Source organism: Hirundo rustica, chromosome 1 (genome assembly GCF_015227805.2).
Source record: "Hirundo rustica isolate bHirRus1 chromosome 1, bHirRus1.pri.v3, whole genome shotgun sequence".
In the NCBI taxonomy this organism is placed as follows: Eukaryota; Metazoa; Chordata; class Aves; order Passeriformes; family Hirundinidae; genus Hirundo; species Hirundo rustica.
Window position 1 is genome coordinate 67,045,846 of NC_053450.1, and position 20,109 is coordinate 67,065,954.

The following is a 20,109-nucleotide window of genomic DNA, read 5'->3' on the forward strand; positions in this document are numbered from 1 at the left end:
CTTGGTACAGCAAAGCCATCTTTTCCTACACACTCAGTAATAAGAGGTAATCCATGTCAAAAAATGTAATTTTTGATGTTTGTGTTATAATTGAGATGATGCTGGTAACTTACTGACATGAATTCTGGATTCTGCTGTAAGGTGGTCTTCGCTCTGTGTGTCTGTGTGAGAATGGGGCTGCTACACAACACATAGCAGCATGTAGCATGGTGGGTTCTTTCTTAATCTCTGAAATTCAAATAAAGGTGGAGGCTTGATGCCACCAAAAAAAAAGCGGCAAAATTAGATAATCCTTTACTATTGCATATTTCATATACACATTAAACTGTAAAGGGTGATTCGCAGAACACTAACTCAGTTTCTGGGTTCTGTGTGAGTAACCCAACAGCCTCTGGCAAATAAGTTGATGCCTCCAGGTAGCTGTTCAAATATGAAATGCAACCTTAAAGATTTGGCTTTTTTTATTGCAAGTGATGCATCATTTTCTAAACAGTTTTTCATTTGAACATCGACAAGAATGTTTGAAATCAAGTGTGAATATTTTTGAATATATGCTTTGAATATTAAGCAGTTCTGATAGCATTATTAATCCTAAATAACGTTTAACAAACTCATCTGTTTTGATGTGTCCATCAGAAAACAAAAGCACCAATCATTTCTAATTACTATTTTAACTTACTGATGATGATTATAAAATTTATGTGGCTCTAAAGAAAATATGTTAGGTACTAATGCAGTTTTCCTCTCTCCAAATCCCTGAGAAATCCTTTGCATCAGTAGCACAAATAAGGGTATTTTTCATTTGTATACTAGTGCATGACTTGACATGAATTTTAAGAAAAGTAAAATAAAATATTTTTGCAAGTCTGTGCAGTATACTGGTAGTCAGCTCCTGACAGACACAAGGAAGGAAATACAAAGAGGATCTTTAGCAAGAACTAGCCTTTCTTCTGAAACTGAACTATTTTTCCATTCAGTAAGAAATAAGCCTACTTCTGTGGCTACCTAGGAAAAACTTGTGTACCATGAATGGCCGCTGATGCCTTCAGAAAGGTGGGTGTTGGTTATCTGTGTGAAACAACATAGAATGGCTTTGCAACATGTGTAAAGGATACAGAATGAGTCTTCAGAGAAGGAAAGAGCCCACATTTATCCAAGAACAAGAACAAGGGGTGGTTTATACCCTTTGGAAAAGAGGTGTAGCATTTTAGCAGCTGAGCTTGTACATTGATAGGACCCTGTCAAGATGGCAGCCTCAGAGCCTGAGGAAAAGAAAGGGAAAATGAATAAGTTCTTGTGTATATGTCATTGCAGCAGGGTCACTCTGCTTAAATGAGAGACTGTAAAAGTGTTTCATGCTCTTGCCTTTAATATTGTTAGTGCTTTGTGCATGCAAATGTGTGATATCAGAAAATGTAATTTAATGTCAGCTTCAGTGTATCACTTATTTTTCAGAAGAGAGTTATTCACTTGAGGATGTTAGAGAAGGTCCCTAAAAGGAGGTCTTATTGTCCTCTAAACAGATCCCTTTTGATCCATGTGAATTTTTTACTTGTGCAGGCAACTCATGCCGGAAAGGAAGACTCTGGCAGCTAGCAATGTTCCTTCTAAAGGCCAGTGTAGGTTAGGAAAGGCTAAGAATGGAAGCTCATTACCTTCCTGTTTCAGTGAACAAGAGGTGCATGGCCAGCTCTGAATGTGCTCTGTTTGGGCCAGTGGTGGTGGCCAAAAGGGTGCAATTAGGCTGAAGTTCTTGTCCTGTTTTCTATGTTCTGCCATGATGTGTTCTCTGCAACTTCTAATCCAACAGAAGAGGAGAGGAGAAAGAGGAAGGGTGGGAGCAATGCTGATAACTGCCTGCAATTACTTTTTCATTTGAATCTCATCTGCAACTTGATTAATGTGCTCCTTCTAGTGTCGAGTGAAGTGGGGCTTGTTCACAGTGTTATCTTTTCACACAGTTTTTCATTAACATGTTGTGTCTGACTTGTAACAACCAGGGTGTTTTAATGACAGATTCCTGGACACATATGCAAAGAGAGGCTGTTTTGAATAGAGTGTAGCAAGCATAAAATGAATTTTGATAGTTTGTAGTTTAAGGTAAGTAAACCCTAGTCAATAAGAGAACTGAAGTGCCTTGGTGTTTTGATTCAGAGAAACCCAATAACGTATCCTGTGCTGAATAAATTAACTGGATTCCACAGAAGGGTGTGGTATCAGGATTGGATTGATTGCCAAGAAATTGGCAACTGAAGTGCTGGCTTGATTTTGTGATTAAAGTGGTTACGCTAGGGAGAGGAAAAAAAAAGGTAAATCCACAGGTTCTTAGGGTGTTGAAATGTGGTTTTCTAAGTACCTGAGACTTGAGATGTTTGTTTGCTTAACTGTGCATCTCTTTGTGATCCTTGACTATCAATAGCTTGTTGTTTGACACTTAGAAATACACCAGTGCAGGTACAACATAAGTTACTCTTTTCATTTTCAGTGCAGATGAAATTCTCATTCCATGAAATTGCATATCAGTGCCTAGAATGCGCAAAACATGGGTTCACTCCTTCCTGTAATGGGGAGGGGGTTTTGTTCAAAATTCTAATTTAAAGACAAGTTTGAGAGCTGGTATCATCAGAGACACTCTGAAGACATTTTTCTTTACTTTGACTTTTGGGATCTGTGCATTTCTGTTGGTATTAAATGTACTTTCAAAATTACTTTCTAAATTTTATCTGCTCCTAAGCCTCATAATATTTGACAGGTTGTTTAAACTGGTTTGTTGTAAGTTAGTTCTATATGTCCATTAAGTGTAATAGAAAATTTTCTTCCTACCTATTTGAAGTATGTGTTTCCACAGTTGTGAAATGTTTTGCTTGTGGGCAATGAAGGCTTTTGCAACCAGCTCTAGAAGCATGAGAGAACTACAGTTGCACTGTAGCATTGGAGAGGTCCATCCTCAGGCGTGAGCCATTCAGATCTGCCAAAGATCCACTGGATCCTTGAGAGGAGTCCATATGCAAGTTCTTTAAGGCTGTTCAGCATGTGGGTTAGGACAGTTATAATTAATATTTTTAAACCTAGAGGTAATAGGTTTTTTTGGAGAATGCAGTTGTTCCTCTAAGGATTTTTAAAAAATGGCTGGGGGCTTCATCACCCCTCGTAGCTGGGTGGTTGGTTGTGGGAAGGCAGCTGTCATGTCAGTGCAGTTTGGGGCTGCCTATGCGTATTTGAGCCTTGTCACTAATGGGCTTTTACTGCTTCCACAAGCAGAGACTGGGTCACTTTATGAACAAGTTTTGGGAGATGTTTTGTCCTCTGCAATAGTAGATCTGGTTGAGTATAGATTTTATTTTTCAGAGGTTGTTTTCTGAGGGCTGAACTAGTGAATTAGTATGTTGCCCTTCTTGGACTGTAGCTGATTGTTAGTTTGTCCCAGTGCTTTGGGATTGATATGTCTAGGATTGCTAATGTGGTCAGTCTAAATGCACTTTTTGTTTTAATTATTTTATTATTTGTTTCAATTTTTGATTATTAAGTGGAAATTTGCATCCTCAGTTTCTGATTTGATATGTCAGCTTTCTGAAGGATTCCATATGATTTTATTTTAATCAATAACTACATATTCAATAAAGGTGCTGCTTGTGAATAATTTGCCGTTCTGGATGTGAGGTACAGGGAGCAGATGATGTTGATCCCTGTGCTGAGGGACCAGTGAATCAAATTTCTGGTTGAATTTATAACAAAAACTTAATCTCTAAATCATGCATCTGCAGTCCTGATGAGTTTACTTCAGAAGTGCCAGCAAAAAATGGTTCCTTAAAGTCCTCAATGGCTTCTGAACCTCCTTGCAAGGTCACCTGCAATAGTCCTGGGTCAGTGCCTTTCTAGCCCACAGATCCCTCTGATGGGCGTTTTTGCTGGCAACATTTCAGACCTACCTTCTTGCTTTCTCCCTTTTAGTAGCTCTGTTTCTTTAAAATCTGACAGAAGAAGCTTCCCCCTTCTGGGCTCAGTCTTTAATCAGTCCCCTGGCTCAGGCTGGCCCAAAGCAGATGGGAACTACACCTGTAAGGCAACAGAACTTCTCCATCAGCAGGCACACATGGGACGCAGATGGTTTATGGTGTTTGCACCTCCTAACAATCTGTAGTGGAAACATTTTTTCTCCACCTGTCAATGTGACCTTATCTAAGGTGATGTTTTGGTATCTGGAATCACAGCCATAAATGCAGACCATCCTTGTTGAATGTCAAGATGGCTTCTTGAAACCATCAGAGTGCTGGATCTTCTAGCAAACTATATTCTTATTTCTTAACAGAAATAAAACATACTGTGCCCTGGACTGCATTCACAAGAAGTGAGCTGTTTTGGCTAAAGTTTCCATTAAACAAAATAAAAATGCTGAACTCTTGCATGGAAAACTTCAGCTTGAACATTGTGTCAAAGCTGCAAGTAACTGAAAACAGGGAATTCTCATGAAAATACCTGGTAATTTTAATAGTTGGCAGCACTGTCAGTCACACCTATTGTAACAGCAATATTGTCAAGTGCTTCCTGATTTATTGTGTGCCATTGGGACGGTGACCTGTTTAGCCAAACATTTTAATAAATCACTCTTGGGCAATTGACATAGATGACCAATACTGTGACATTTTTGAACACTTCTGAACAACGGATTTATGGTGAAACAGGGCCGATGATTATGTGGGTAATAGAAAAGAAAAAGTACATATTGATGGATTGTGTTCAAACCATATTTTAGAGAGTGCCCTTGGGCTCAGCACTCCAAGCTATTTTATTTGCTTTGACCTTTGCGTAGATGTTAGAAATGTTGACTAACCTCCTCGTGCTGGCAATGTCATTAGGTATTTTGAGGAGATTTCTGCAAATGCAGACATATTCTTACATTATTCAAAATGCCTTGAAAGCTACAGACTTTTGTGGAATATCAACATGATGACCTTTGCTTCTGATAGCAAAGGAAATCTCATTATAGACACTGCAGTATAACTTTAGTTTGACTCAATGCTCTGTTTCTTTCTGAAAATAGAACCAAAATCCCAACCTGTTCAAAATGTAATTCAGCCCACAAGGCTAAGGTATTTTATCCTATGGTTTTATGATAGTTTTCTTATTGCTGTGAGAAGTGTGTTTCAGAGAATGTAGAAAGCATTTGTAACAGCTTTTGGAAAAAGGACCTAAAATACTTCCAGTTCTGTTGGCATCCCTTGTGCTCCCTGTGTGGTTGGTAATTGCTGACCTAACATAGATTAACATGGATATATTGCTAGGTATAGCTAACCTGGCATAGAAAAGCTAACCTAAAGCCAGAAAGTATAATTAGTCACCTTCACTGCCTATGGAGCTCTTTCTCAGGCTTGTTCTGATGTTATGCCTCAGGCCACAGCTGTGCCAGATGTTTTGGAGCACTTCTGTGATTGTAAGATCACTGAGAGACTGAAACATTATGTTGACTCCATTCTGGATATTTTACCAGCTCTGTAACTTTTTTAAATTGTCAGCACCCTCCAGAACATCTAAGGTTATTAGACTCTGGGTATGCTTTGGAATATAATAAAGGATGTTTGATTGTAAAGCTGAGGACACTGGAGGTCAAGTCTATGAGCAGCACCACAGTTTTAGAAGACCTTACTTTTCAGCCACTGAGAGTCCTGTACTGTTACTGAGGAGGTGGCCTTTGGATTGGGTCGCCTGTAGCCCCAAAAAGTGCAGTTGATATTGTGACCTCAGTTCCTGGTGCTTGTGTCACAGACCACATTTGATAAGGCATTATGGGATACAAATCCCAAGAGTCCTTTCATTTTCCCTGTGGCTATTTGACTTTATGTGCAGTTGGGAGATTGTCTTTTCCAGCCACCAAACCTTTTCATATATAACTGTAGCACCAATAGATTATTATATAAATAACACTTCACCACTTCCCAGTAATTGTTTCATAGTTCACTGTGCCAGCCAAGAGAGAAGCTGTTTCTTGCTTTAAATATGCATTTAAACAATATGCAGCTCGGTCATGATGACAAGAGTGGTGTCTCTGATATGCAGGGAAGGAAGGAAGAAACAGACTAAGCTGGGAGAGCTGTAGGTTTTAGAATTAAATGACCTTTTTAGCCAAGAGTTCTTTGAATGGATTTGAATTGGATGCATGAAAAAGAACCAAAACCAAACATAAAACCCCACAAAAAAACCAGAAACAAAAACAAACAAAAAAAAAAAAAAAGGGGGGGAACCCACAACATCCCCCCCGCCAACAAACAAACAAAACCCCAAACTGCTGGAATGTTCTAACATTTCAGAAGGATACTTAGGTGTTTGATATTTTCCCTTGTGTTCTCTTTATATCATGTGTATTTCTGAGAAAGGAGAGCTTGGAATCAGTCATACCTCATGTATATGTGCAGGAGCTGGGGCAAACTCTGCCTTTTAGGTTGACCCATTATCCTTCTTTCTGAGGCACTTCTGGCTTTCCTTGGTTCCCTGGGGTTGAATTACCTTTTGAAATAAATGGATGCAATTTGAATAGGTTGTAAATTGCATTCTGTTTTCCTTGCTTCTCTATAGCAGTCAAGCAGGAATGATAGTCTGATTCCTGACAGCTTCTGTGGGGAGAGCTACAGAGCTCTGCAAAGTATTGTATTTGTCCTTATTTGTCCTGATGATATCCCCAGTTGCAGGGAAGAGTACCTCATAGTCCTGTGTTATGAGGCAGTCTGGAGGAGGAATATTTTGAATTTTTTCTAGATAATGTTTGTCTTTGCGTTGGCAAAGCAAACTCTATGAATACCAGAAAGCCGAACTAGGTGTATTCATGCCCTTAAGATCTGCTTAACTGAGAATAAAATGAAATGTTTATTGTAGTAGCTACCAGTAAGAGAAATATATTTTGAAGATGTTTGAAACTGTGTTGAGAAACTAGTTCCTAAAATATTTTCCCTTTAACATTAATGTAAGCACTGATTAACAGTTGATGAGACTAAGCTGAAACTCATCTGTTTTTCCCTTGTTTCTGTCTCCAGAAAGACCTGTCAGAAGAGGCAGATCTTAAACTCTTACAAACATGCCAGTGTATTCTTTGCCTTTGGGTGAATTGGCTAGAAAAAAATCCCAAACCCAAAACACTATGGGACCAGAGGGAAGAGGAAGTGCTGTGTTGCAGGAAGCAGCTGCAACAATCACTGTGTCTGGCTCAGATGGAATGTTCCGGCTGCTGTAAAGTCATGTCTCAGGATCTTTCATGACCTCGGTATCTCTTAAGCTGCTGTTGCTTTTTTTTAACCTTCAAAGAGGATGGGGGAGTGACACACTTTTGCCATTAGGACTGGGTAGTGCTTGGACAGTTTGTTCTCTTGTCTGGGAAGCCCAATGACTGCCAGCATTCACTGTGCTGCTGCTTAGCTGCTCTGCACTAGGGGTAATAGGAAGACTTACCCTCTTCCTCTTCATTCTTCTCATTATAGTATTTTTAGTACCTTCATGTATTTACAGGCTGATCTTTATCTCTCTCCCACCCTCACTGCTGCACTTCTGTGCAATCCTGGTCTACAGAGGTCTTCTCAAAGAAGAAAAATAGCCTTTTTTTCTCTTCATATTTGGTTCTTAGTCTCTGTAAACAAAGAACCAAATGAAAATTACTGTTACTTACTTGTTGTAATAACACTGATCTTGAAGACTGTTAACACAATATTTCTGCTGTATTGGCTTAAAGGTGACATTGTTTCCAACATAGTGTTCTCATACAGACATTTACATAGCAGCCAGTGAGGGGCCTAGGCTATTGTTACTGCTTATCTTGAATTTTGAGCTCAGGATTGGATTTTAATGGATCTAGCTTCATGCTGTGAAATAGTTTTTTAAGGGTGCTGAAATACTTTAGATCTGAGTATGGAGATTGTAATTGTGTAGCTGTTTTTGGATCATGATGAAAGAGAAGTTTTGTACTGTCACCCATTACTGTATGTTGGCTCTCCTAGGCACTTGCTTGACTGAGCTCTCGTGCAAAGTCAGAGTTATGCTTGAGTGTGGGTGAAAGTCAAGGAATATTGTCAGAAAATATTGTGACACCCTGGGGACTCTGGATGTGCACAACATAAAATGGGGTAGATGGGTGTGAAGCTGGTAATCTGAAATACCTCTGTTATGCTGCTTGGCTGATGAATTGATTCACGCAGAGATGACAGACCGGAGATAGTGGGGAGCAGTGAACTTTTGCAACTATCTTTGAGAAAAAAAAAAAGGTGAATAGAACTGGGGCAATTCTGTTTTGCCCTCTGTTTTTCAGTGAGAGGAATGTAGGAGGAAATGCACATTTCTCAAGGAGAACAAAAGGATAGAGGTGATAAGCGTACAAAAATAACTGAGAGAGAATAAAAAGGTTGACCTTGCCTGGAAAGTACAGGGCAGGCCAACAGGAAGAGACAAGCAAGTTGACAGAGCAGCATGGCTGCTTCACTCTACCCTCTGACCTGGTGGGTCTGAACATGAGCGAGGTGGGAAGCCTTCTGGAGAAAAAAAATGTAATCTGCTCAGAGAATCCTGGGCTACCATCAGAAAGGAGTTGACACAAGATGAAGTTTAGTTCCAAGTGGCCCAAAAAATGAGAGAAGAGAACACAAAAGGAGTGGATTTTCTTTCTTCTTGAGCTCTATTTCTCATGTTAACTAAACAGCAGCCTTAGTTATGGAATTAATGAGTAGTTAGCTTGAGTAAATACTTAAAACATAACTCCAGGCTTGAATTGCTGTGCACTGTACCTAGATAATAGTCAGAGCATAACAACTGCAAGATTGGAGGGGGCAGCACTTGTCTTGCAGGGTCAAGGCTTTTGGGAGAAAGCCTTCATGAAAAACTATGTGCCTGTCAAAAGGAAGGGAGTAAAATACAAGTTCTCCAAGCCAACTGTACGTTTTCAAGCTCATTCAAGTAATTTTGCTTTTTCTGTGTTCAAGATATCTCTTTACTTAACTGAGCTGAAGCTCTTGAATTTTTTCAGATAAATGGTTATTTGATAAGTATTGTCATAAATTGGCAGCAGAGCATATTTGACAGTGGAGCTGTTTTATGCTGGAAGCAGATTGGTTTGGAAAATGCAAGAGCATTTAAGATTACTGTCAGCAGTTAAGAGGTTTTTGCAAAGGAGCTTTGTCAGGAAATTTTCTTCATTCATAAGGGTAATATCTTGTCAAGAAAAAGATTTCTGTGAAAGAGGAAAGATTTTTTCAGAAAGAAAAAATCTTCAGTTATAATATATAAACAGGAATCTGAAAGATGGGTTGTATTTCCAATTCTGCAACTGACTTTCTTTGTGGGCCTTGGACAGATCACAAGTGCCTTCTTGCTCAGAACTGTCTGTAAAATATGAGCAGTTTTATTTTTGCTAAATTTTTGAAGAGCAATAGACCTATACTCTTCAGTCCTTTAAAACTGGGTGATTGACCCTGGGTGTCATATGTGAAGTACTTAGGAGACAAATTCATGAACACTTAAAGGAAATACACAGGACTAATCTATGCTTGTTTTCCTAATATGAAAGGCGAACTAATGCTTATTTGTAGCTAGAGTTAGCAATTGGTAAGAAATTCCAGGAGCAGAAAAGAGAGGATGAAGTTGGTGACTAAGAACAAACTCCTACAAAATTTGTGTTGTAGAAGCTCTAATATGTTTCATTTTAATCTCTAGCACTCTTACATTTTATTAGAAAAAAAATGTGCAATTAGAAAGACTATATGGGTCCAAACTAAGTATTCTGCCATTTTCTTCTTGCTCTGATGACAGTTCTTGGGTTCTTTTATTAAGTAATAATATGTGGAGGCAAGTCCAAGAATTCACTTATCAGGAAAATTCTCAGTTTCAAAAGACCCAAGGTTTAGAAGAGCACAGAACTGGCTTGTAGTCCCTCAATTTTTCTTGTATGTGGGAAAAACATAGACTGCTGCAGCCCTTCCAAAGGGCTAGATGTGACTGAAGTATCAAATGAACTTGATGTTATTAATGACCTCCATGGAAAAGCTTTGCTGAATTACCATCTGCTAGCCCATTGCTGCCAAAATGGTACGATACTGGTGTGGCTGAATGTAAGGAGGAAGCACATCCTGAGTTTTGTTACAGCATGCAAAGGCTGGTAGCACTGACTTTGGGAGTGACCCAGCTGGAGTGTATTACTTTGTAGACTTGTATAGCTTTAATACTGCAGTGTTATCAATATCAGTATCAGGCTGGCCTTAATAAGCAGTAGTAAGATTTACAGGAATGACTGAAGTGTCCCAGTTCTAGAGGTATTTACACCTTTGGTTATGCACCTGATTAAGTAAGTTGAAAAGTTAATGTTAATCCAGAGAATTTAACAAACATAGTTCAGCATCTTTCTTCAGCACTGAAAATGAAGGAGTGAAAAATTTACAAGATTCACAATGCTAGTGCTAACAAGTTTTTCTTTAAATAAAAATCATTGATATATAATGTAATAGTGATTTTTTTTCTTTCCCCTGCTGGTGGAAGATTTTTTTTTTTAAAAAAAAGTTTCTGTTAACTTAGCTCTTCATTGTTTTTTGAAGAGAATGATAGTTCAGACCAGAACTAGTTTAGGTAGCCTGTCCCTGCTTCTATAGGAGAAACTTTGTGTGTGAGTAGGATGGTTTGTGGTGTCAGTCACCTGAAACACATGCCAGGAGTTACTCCAGTGGGTTACAGTCAAAGACACAAAACATTTATGTAAATAAGTATTCCATACTTATTTATTCAGTATGGAAGCAGTGGAGAGAGCAGGCAGTTGGAGTGATGTTTTCTTTGACAAGTGGGAAACAAAATTTGCTGTCACCTTGAGTTGTCATTATTCGATGGTTCATAGGTAATATGTGAATTGACACTAGCGCTATAGAAGCATATCCTTAGATGGTGGTTTGGTCTTTGGTCTAGTCAGAAATGATAACAGCAGTTTTTCATTAAGACCACTCATCATGTTCATGACACTAAACCTCAGGGAAGCTACTTCCCATTCACTTTCTACTCTCTCAGCCTGTAGTGACTGAGGCAACAGGCATAAATTAATACAGACGAGATTCCATCTCATGCAAGAAAACAATTTTTTGCTGTGAGGGCGGTAGAAATTGGAGCAGGTTGCCCAGAGAATCTGTGGTGTCTCCATTTGTGGAGACATTAAAACCCAGCCAGACATGGTCCTGAACAGCCTTCTCTAGCTGAGTCTGCTTGATCAGCAGAGTAGTGCTCTATGACATAGAGGTTCCTTCCAGTGTTCCATCTGTGATTCTGTTTCTGACTCAACTGCACCCCTGAAATAAGAACTGCATGCAGTACACAAGAAGTGAGGAATGTTACGCTGTGGAAGAATAACTTCTTATGCCTTCTTTTCACTGCAGTTTTCTCTCCTGTCAGATTTTTTTGTCTGCTCAGTTGGTTCCCTGAACTCCTTTTGGAGTTCCTTTCCTTTAGCATAGCATTCAACTGTTTGCAAGTGTTTAGTGGCATTCCCAAACTGAGGCTTACTTGTTCATTCCCCTCTCCAGGTCACTGGGGAGGATATGGAGTAGAAAAGGTCTCAGCTATGATTCCCCAAAGACTCCACTTTTTACCCTTCATCCTGAAATGTGATTGTTAGGCTCAAATGTTGCGGTGTCTCAGAATGCCTGAGAGGCGCTGGCCATTGGCTAGCTCAGATTTTCCTCACCGCGACTCATGCACTTGGGGTCGGGGTCACGTGTCAAACAGGCGACATCCTCCCTGTGGGGCCTTGGTTCCCCACGCTGGCAATGGACCAGATGATAAACACTACTATGGCGGCAACAGAAGAGTGACTCTTCGAGCCAGGTAACAGAAAGTTTATTAAGTGGGAACCAGATGGAAGCTCTACACCAGTCCGCAGCTGCTCAAGAGAGCCCCAAACAATGGTTGTGCAGCAGCTTTTGAACCGGGGAGGACAAAGGGGTGGTAAAAACAGATTAACCAATCAGGATCTCGTAGGGCATAACTGGGAGAGTTAACTCTTAACAGGAGAACCAACCACAAATTGGAAAAAGGAGATTTCCTGGGCACCAGCCTATCACTTGATGCCCTCCCTGGAGCTTTCCAGAATCCAGGGAAGGGCCCCAAAGTGACAGATAGGGCGCCTGAGGGGCGAGAGAGGATTGACAATAACAGGTGAGGGGTAAGGGTGACTGACAACTAACCAAAAATTATATAACAGACATGAGAGGGATGAACCATTGGGGGAAACGGGAGGTACATAGGACAAACCATTACAAAGCTCAATGCAAAATTACATTGAACTTTAACAAAACAAATTCTGCACCGCCACACTCAAAAGCTCATGGAATCAATTATGAAAGGGCTTTATTATCCAGTCATACTCTTTCTGGAAATTACTCTTCAGTTGTTCCCATGATGCTCTTTAGAGCCCTTTTTGGACTACTTTGACAGTCCTGTAGCAAAAAAGCTTTTTGTGTTTATCATCTACAAACCTTAGCCAGAAGTTCTGCAGTTTCACACTTGAATTTCCTCCGAGGTCTCAGGTGAATGCTATCCACTCCTGGTGATTCAATGACCTCCAATTTGTCTGTTTGGTCTAATACTGCCTGTGTCCTTGCTTTAAATTGATACAGTTTCTGCAAGCTATCTGCTGTGATAAATTCATGGGGTGTGGGATCTCTTCAATACCTTCTGTAGCAGCAACTGACCAAAATAGCGCCCTGAGCCTCTTGGCTGTGGTCTCATCCTTCCTGAGGGCCTGTTTTGTAACACAGTCATCCAGAAGTTCTTTCAGCTTCCTTGCTGGACTTCTAGGGTAGCTGAGATATATTGTAGTGGCTAGTATTGAGTATATGTGTCACTGTGAAACACAAAGCAATCACACGCAGACAAGAGATTTTTGCAGAGGTTCCTCTGATCCAGCTCCCAGGTGAAAGAGCGGAGAGAAGAGCTCCCTTTGTTTATTCTTTTACTTTTATACATTTGTGGGTCTAGCAGAAGATTGGCTTTTTGGGGTTTCCACCCCTCAGCCTCAGTGGCCAGATGAATTGTCAGTTACAATTGTTTTCAGGTTAGAAATATGCAAACAAAGGACAAAGAATGAAAAACAAAGGGTTTGTTTATATTACTTCTGTGGGAAAGGTAGAAAAACTGCTCTAATATTCTACAGTAACTAAAAGATCTGACTCCATTTATGAAAATCAAAAGGCTAATAAAAAACTCAGAAAAACCAGGGTAACATATATGGAAGGCAGTCCAAATTATTTTTCAGTCCCTCTGTTTTCTGTGGTATTTAATGGATTCTTCTGTTCTAGTTTGGACAGACTTTGTATTTTTTTACATTGTACCTTGATTTGAAATTTTGCCCTACAAAAATCTCTTGTTTAATGTTACAGTTGTGGACAGTAAGGTTTGTTGCAATCCTGGACCACTCAGAATCAGGTGAGACCCTTTTTGGCATCTCCCCAAAACATACTTTTGTTATTATTGCCTTTGATTTGCATAGCTGAAGTGCCAGTGCTCAATGTGCCGCTTGGGTGCAGCATGTCTGTGCTGGCTCTGGGATGAACAGCTGTTACTGTTGTGGCTGGTTACAAAATGAGCTTGTTATAATGAAATGGCTCACTGCAGTTATGTTCACAGCATACAATAAGAGATGAATCCCTGGGAGCTGAGAAGCAGAGAAAATCTGAGAACAGAGGGTTGAAAAGCATTTCAGATTAATTATGTGTAAGTCCTGGACATCAAGTTGATACCTCACACCTGTCTCTCACCATCTTTAGTTTCATGGGCCCAAGTGGCCTAAAAACACCACCTGGTAAAACTGGAGTCTTTTGCACTTCGATAGGTCAACAGTAATGGCCCTGCAATAAAACTTAGGGTCAGCACGTATGAAGAATCATTAAGTGTCCAAATCCTGACTTTTTCATGGAGCCTTCTAGATTTTATCTGCAGTTCTGAACCCTGACTTCCTCAGTGTCGCAACTGAGAATGTATGAAGCTAAGTTGACACCCCTGATATTCTATGGTAAAAAGAAATGTAAATTACTTGGATCAAGATCTGTGTGAGAGGAGAGCTGTGACGGAATCAAAGCTGGTTTTTAACCAGAATAGCTGTTGACCAAGTAGAGGCATCAATTTAGCCTTCAGTTGTTTTACCTTCCAATTTAGTTTTTCCTCTGTGTTGTGTTACTTAAAAACTTACATGTCTACCACTCAGTGCATATAAATAAGAGAATGCTATTTTAAACAGAAGTGTTGAGACTAAAAAATAAACATTGACACTCCAGAGGCAGAACAGATCAGTCTTTCTGGAGAAAAAATTAAACTGGTGCAAGTAGCCTGACTCCTTCCTTCACAAGATATATCAGGACGTGACCTTGGTAGGAGAAATAAACTCTGTTGGATGCTTATCTTGAATGCTCACTATCTCTAGGTGTTCTTGAGGAAATCAAGCAACAAACTAAAGAGTAGTTTGGATCTGGGATTGGTCCTGACTTTGTGTGGTGACCAGAAAACTTGTCCAAGTTTTGTGGGCCACTGTTGCTATTTGGTAGGATTTTATAAACCTCATCAGTTTCAACAAACAGTTTTTAAAGAAACCTTGTCTGGTGCTGTTTGTTGTAGCCCATTCAGATATTAGTCAGTGTTTGAAGTGTCTCTGTGTGTGCTGAGTGTGGCTTACTTTGGAGCAGTGCTCAGTGACAGCAACTTTGAGTACTGATTGATTAAGCATCAGCCATCTGAGTCCACCTAAATTTCTTTCCATGTTATTTTCTTGAGGAGCTAATGAGATTCTTCTGGCCTCTTTTCCAGAAAAAGAATTATACTTTCAGCCCATCTTCTGGGATCATGTATCTTGTGGGAGAGAGGTGGTGGGCTGAAGAAACTTAAAAACCTATTCAGAACTTGAAATTCAGCGCAGGCCAGAGGCAGAGTGTTAATTGTGGTCTTTTTTTAATCTACTGTGTGTGCATACATTTCAGAATAAAGCCTGCATTTTTGTTGGATGTGAAACTGGGGAAGCAGCTTTTATCAGACCTTACATCTGTTGGTGCCCCAGGATATAGAGACTGTAACTATTGCCAGGAAACCCAGAATGTGACAAAATACTGGCAAACTGTGTTTCATCCAATTTGTTTGTTTGACACTACGGTAGGAGTATCAATTAGCAGAACTACTGTGTTCTAGCCAAATGAAGGAAAAATTATGGTAAGCCAATGCTTGGAACTCTCTTTGCTCGTTTGAATGTGTCTGCTCTGCCATAAGATGGAATGTCTGTTTAGTACGAAACATTTTAGGTCCTTATGTTTGTTCCCTACAGCATGAGGAAGGCATGTTTCTCCGGAAATAGTGGATGGGACAAATCCTCAGGGCTGTTGATACGTAACTGTTAAGCATTGTGTTGCTCCTGAAGAAGAGCTTGGAAACAGTGACAAAGCTGCTTCACAAAAAAGTGGAGCCCTTCTCTGTAAATGTGTTGCCCCACAAGATGAGTCTTTTCCTTGCAGATCCTCTGCTTCACTAACCTGCACAGTTGGTGTGGAGGGTGGTTAGAGGGGAGGGGGCAGACCTTTCACCTGGAAATGTCCAGTTACACTGTGCTTTTTTGCCCTGCAAGCAGATGTGCAGGTAGCTGTTGGCCCTCCAGCAATGCGGTCAACGACTTAAGGTTCCAGGATAGTCTGGGTGTCGGTGTGGTAGCTTGCAGAATGCATTTTATAGACATTGGTGTGCATGAATGGAAAAATAGCAAGGGTTTGATTTCTTTTTTTATCAAATGCTTGGAACTGCTTTAGAAACAAAAGCATTGTTGAGGATGTGGAAATACTACTTATGACTCAATTGAAAGAGCACAGATAGAATCAGATTGCAGGATGTGTATGGAGGCAGATAAAGGAGTGGGTACTGGCCTTAAAATGTCTTATTCTGAAACAATGGAATAAAATTGCTTCCCAAATCCCATTATCCTGTATTTACAGCAGGTGGGGAATGTACGGAATGAGAATATAATCTTGATTTTTTTTTTTTTTTTAAATAGACATATCCATAGACAGACTACCTCAGAAACTACTTCTATGTTTGTTACTCAAACACTATTTTTTTAATACTTGCTTTTTCCCCTGACAGATTCCCCTATCTGCAGTAATCCCCCAAGATTCCCCTACCTGCACCTCCTGGAATGAAGAGAAAATTCTCTTGTACTTGTTGAATAGTGCATTGGGGTTGAAAGCCCCTAGAAAGAGCTTTGAAAAATGGGTGCTATTTTTCTCACACCTTGCCCCCTTTCCTCACCAGGGACAAATACAATCATGATTATTGCAAATCCTGCTGTCAGGTTTCTCACATTTGGTGAAAGTCAGTCTCAAGGAAATGAGCCAAGCATAAGTATTGTATGTGTATCTGTTGCCTGTCACAACTTAGGGTTAGAAAAGTTTAATTATAGACAACTATCAGGTTGTCTTTCTGTCTCTGAGGCACATTTTCCTTCCAAGCAGTAGAGAGAATCATGCCCAAGCCTCTTAGCAATACTAATTTCCTCAGTCTTAAAGTATAGAAGCAACAGTATTTTAAAATTATTATAATGATAGTGGAGTGCAAGAAGAAAGCACTAGCCAGTAGTTACACACCTGCAAAATGACATGGATGTCACTTGGCAAAGAATGGCCTTGCAGTAGTTAGGGTCAGCCAATTGCTCTTGGGCTATTCATCCTCTGTCAGGACTGTCTTCATGGTTTATTCCTGGCTCCCAGTGTTTTCAAAGGTACAGTTTTACCAAAAGTATAATTTGCAGCTCCTAAAAGGCACTTCAGGAAAAAAGTCTGTCCCACTGCAAAGGTATAGACAAATAGTGTGTTTATTGTGGTTTTTGTGATGGGAACAGAACAATGTGATCTGCCAAACAGGAAACCTTGGGCCCTTGGAAGAGTTTATCATTCTCACAGCAGGAGAAGAGTAAGCTCTGGAGAGTGTTTCCAGAAGGAGATAGAAGTTCACAGCGTTTTTATTTAGGAGTTGCAGTATGTACCAGCTGCAGTGGAGTAGAGGCACATGGCTGAATAATTAAAAATCAACAAGCTTGAAGGTTTAATGTATGTCTTCTCACTTTGCCTGTTAAGTGTTAGTGAGTAAGAAGATATCACCAACTTGCCAACAGTATTTAAGTAACATGAATTGCTGGTAATATATCCTTCTTTGAGTATCCTCTCTGTGTTGCTTGAAAACCTGAATGGCTTTAGGAAGAACCAGGCATTCAGAGATTTCACAGTATATTTTAGGATGTGGTAATATAAAACCAGATAAAAATCAATGACTTATGTAGGAAGGCAAACAGAGCAAAGAAAGACCTTCAGAAGAAAACCAGTGGGGAAAAAAGCAGCACTAGTCATCTTTAAATATGTGTCTGTATATCTATGTTTTCTGTTCAGTTTTTTTGGGGTCTCTTTTACTGTGATAACTTCTCTCATGTGAATGGAAAAATCTGGAATTAATGACCATTTAAACATAAAATAAAATTAGGGCCCTTAGTCTCAATGAAAAACCTAAATTGTCTGGCATCTGTCACTTAAAGAGGGAAAACAAAGCATTACATTACTGGAAGAGAGTAAATCTTGGTCACTTAGATTCTTTTGCAGAGTTTTGTATTGATTTATCCTTTCTTGATAGATATTTAATGGTAGTACTCATTCTTATGTCAAAACTGGTGGGAATTTAATTGAATTATTTCTCTAGATAGTTTGCAGGCATGAATATGCATGGACTATGCTCCTTTACATAACAGGTATTTTAATCCGATATTGTCAAAACATAACTTAGATCAAAGCCCATCAAAATAGCGTGGTCAGATATGAAGCTTTTGCTTAATGCCAGGAAAAAAAAAAAAAGGAAGAGATGGGAAAAGATTAAATTTGCTTGGAGCCAAAGCAATCACTCAGTGTACAAGTTTTGCTTCCCCAGTGGCTGGTCTAATTTACTTTTGCGAGAATCATATTTTCCTGTTTTGTCTTGGAAGAAAAAAAGCAACATGGAAATTCAGTTTAGATAGCTGTTCAGAGTTTGAAAAAGCTGTTCAGTCTACATCAGTCTGGAGAGCTAAGACCTGCTGTTGACAGATTCAGCTATAGTGGGAGTGTCATTTATATCACAGGCAGACTCATTCCGTTTTCTTGGAACCAGTTATTCTGTAAGTGATTTTAGTGAGAGACGTGATGGGCATGAGTTGTGTGTCCTGTGGGAGGGAGAACCAGTCCCAGAAATTACTCCAGTATGCCAGCATGGGGGGTCCAGATATGAGGTTCTCAGTCCTGACTGGATTGGGGGCCTCACCTGATGCCACTTAAGGTGTTCCTGGAGGTCTCTTTTGGGCCCCTCCTGCAATGACTGCAGGTCCCCTCCCTTCTGGGGTTAGGCAGTGAACACCCAATCCCAACTCAGGCTCCTGTGGCGTCCAGACATTTGCTGTTTCCATCTCTATTGCTCACACTCTGCCACTCTGAAAGACTCGCTCTGTCAGCAAAGGACAGGCTTATAGCCTTACTGTAGGAGTCTCATGAGGTGTGTGGCTGGATGGGACAGGTGGTGATGAGAGATCTCTAGAGTCAAGGCTGGTCTTAGAGCATGTGGTTTATTACATAGGTAGTGAGTGAAGGGGCCCTGCTGAGAGCTGCCAGCCACAGCTCAGAGCAGGCCCATGAGAGAGGGAAAGAGAGCTAGGAGAGAACAAAGGGGGTGAAGTCAGAGAGTGAAGAAGAAGAGCTAATAGCGTAGTAGAGAGCAGAGAGGAAGAGATGAGTGAAGAGGCAGAGCGAAGAAGGGAGGAGCCAAGTGAAGAGAGCGAAGTTCCCGTTACAATACATTAAATCCTTTTCCATACTGAATATTCTAATTAATACTAACCAATCTAGTACAAGATACGAATCCTATAGCATTTACATACAGCCTATAAGAGTCATTACATTACCCTATGTGTTACACTTTAAGAGTTGCTCTTTGCACCCTTCTTGCCAAGCTAGCAGGGTCTGTTCTGACCCTTGGACTTTCAGTAAAGAGAAGGGCATTGTTAAATCAAGGGAGGATTACCTTCAGCTGGCCATACCATTGTTTTCTAGACATTCAGCAACTAGGACATCTCAGACATCGAAACTTGCTTTCAATTCTATTTCAATTATAGGTTTCATATTCTTAAAATCTAAGCAGTCATATTTATAAGGCTTTTTAGTTTCATCCTTCCCAACACTTACTGCCCTAGGTCTTCTCTCACTGCCACAGGTTCAACTTCCTTTCATGCTGTCTTGAAAACTGGCCTGTGGTTTCATGGTTTATTGGGCTGAAGGTAGGTTGGTGGTGCAGGAATGATGACAGCCAGCCTGGCTTATGTGGTCACAAGGAAAGCAAGAGTTCTGTTAAATGTCATCCTCACCATATGTTGTGTGTTTTCACATGTAAATGTGTTTGAACAATAGGATCCTTCACAGAAAGAGCATGAGAACTGCAAATTGAGAGACAGCTGCTCTTCAGGCACTGCATTTCCTCATGATCAGTAAATAGAGATAATGATTATTGTTCTGTATGGACAAAACAAAGCTCTAAGCAAGACTGAAATTTCTTAACAAATCTGCAAGTTCTCATAATTTTCTCATGGTAGTTTATACTAAAATCTTATAACTGTATGTGAGAGAAAAATCCCAATCAGTGCTGGCCCATTGAAATTTATCCCTAGGTTCCTATTGGTGACCCCTTTATTATAATGGTAATTTTTCTCCCTCTTCTGATAGGAATGCAGCAGTAATGCCAGAATATGGGAGTTCTCCAGGTTTTCTCATTGGCAAACCATTGCATCATGTGAGTTTCCGGCTCAAAATCTCTATCTGGTCCACTCTTATGCTGGCAGTTATTTAGCTGCAGGTTTGTGATGACTAAAAGTGGGTAGGTGGAGTGGATGGGTTTCTCAGTCTACAAGTCCACCCTGTTGGCTGAGCTTCAAAACTTCTGTGCCTGAAGCTGCTGCTGCTGGGACATTTTACTGAAGATGGCAGCACTTTCTTGTATTCTCCCGTTGGTACTGTTGTTTTACTTTTTTCCTAAATATAAAAACTAAAAGACATTTCTGAACAAAAGTACAGT

The 20,109-nt window shown here is 40.0% G+C and overlaps 1 long non-coding RNA gene across 2 annotated transcripts in view; it reads left to right on the forward strand.

The window, feature by feature from the left end:
• LOC120748620 (uncharacterized) overlaps positions 1-20,109 on the forward strand; it is a 41,959-nt gene that overhangs the window by 13,355 nt on the left and 8,495 nt on the right. For both annotated transcript variants that reach the window (XR_005699400.1, XR_005699401.1), the window contains exon 2: positions 19,761-19,827. This is a non-coding gene — a long non-coding RNA (uncharacterized LOC120748620). The remainder of the gene's footprint in view (positions 1-19,760; positions 19,828-20,109) is intronic.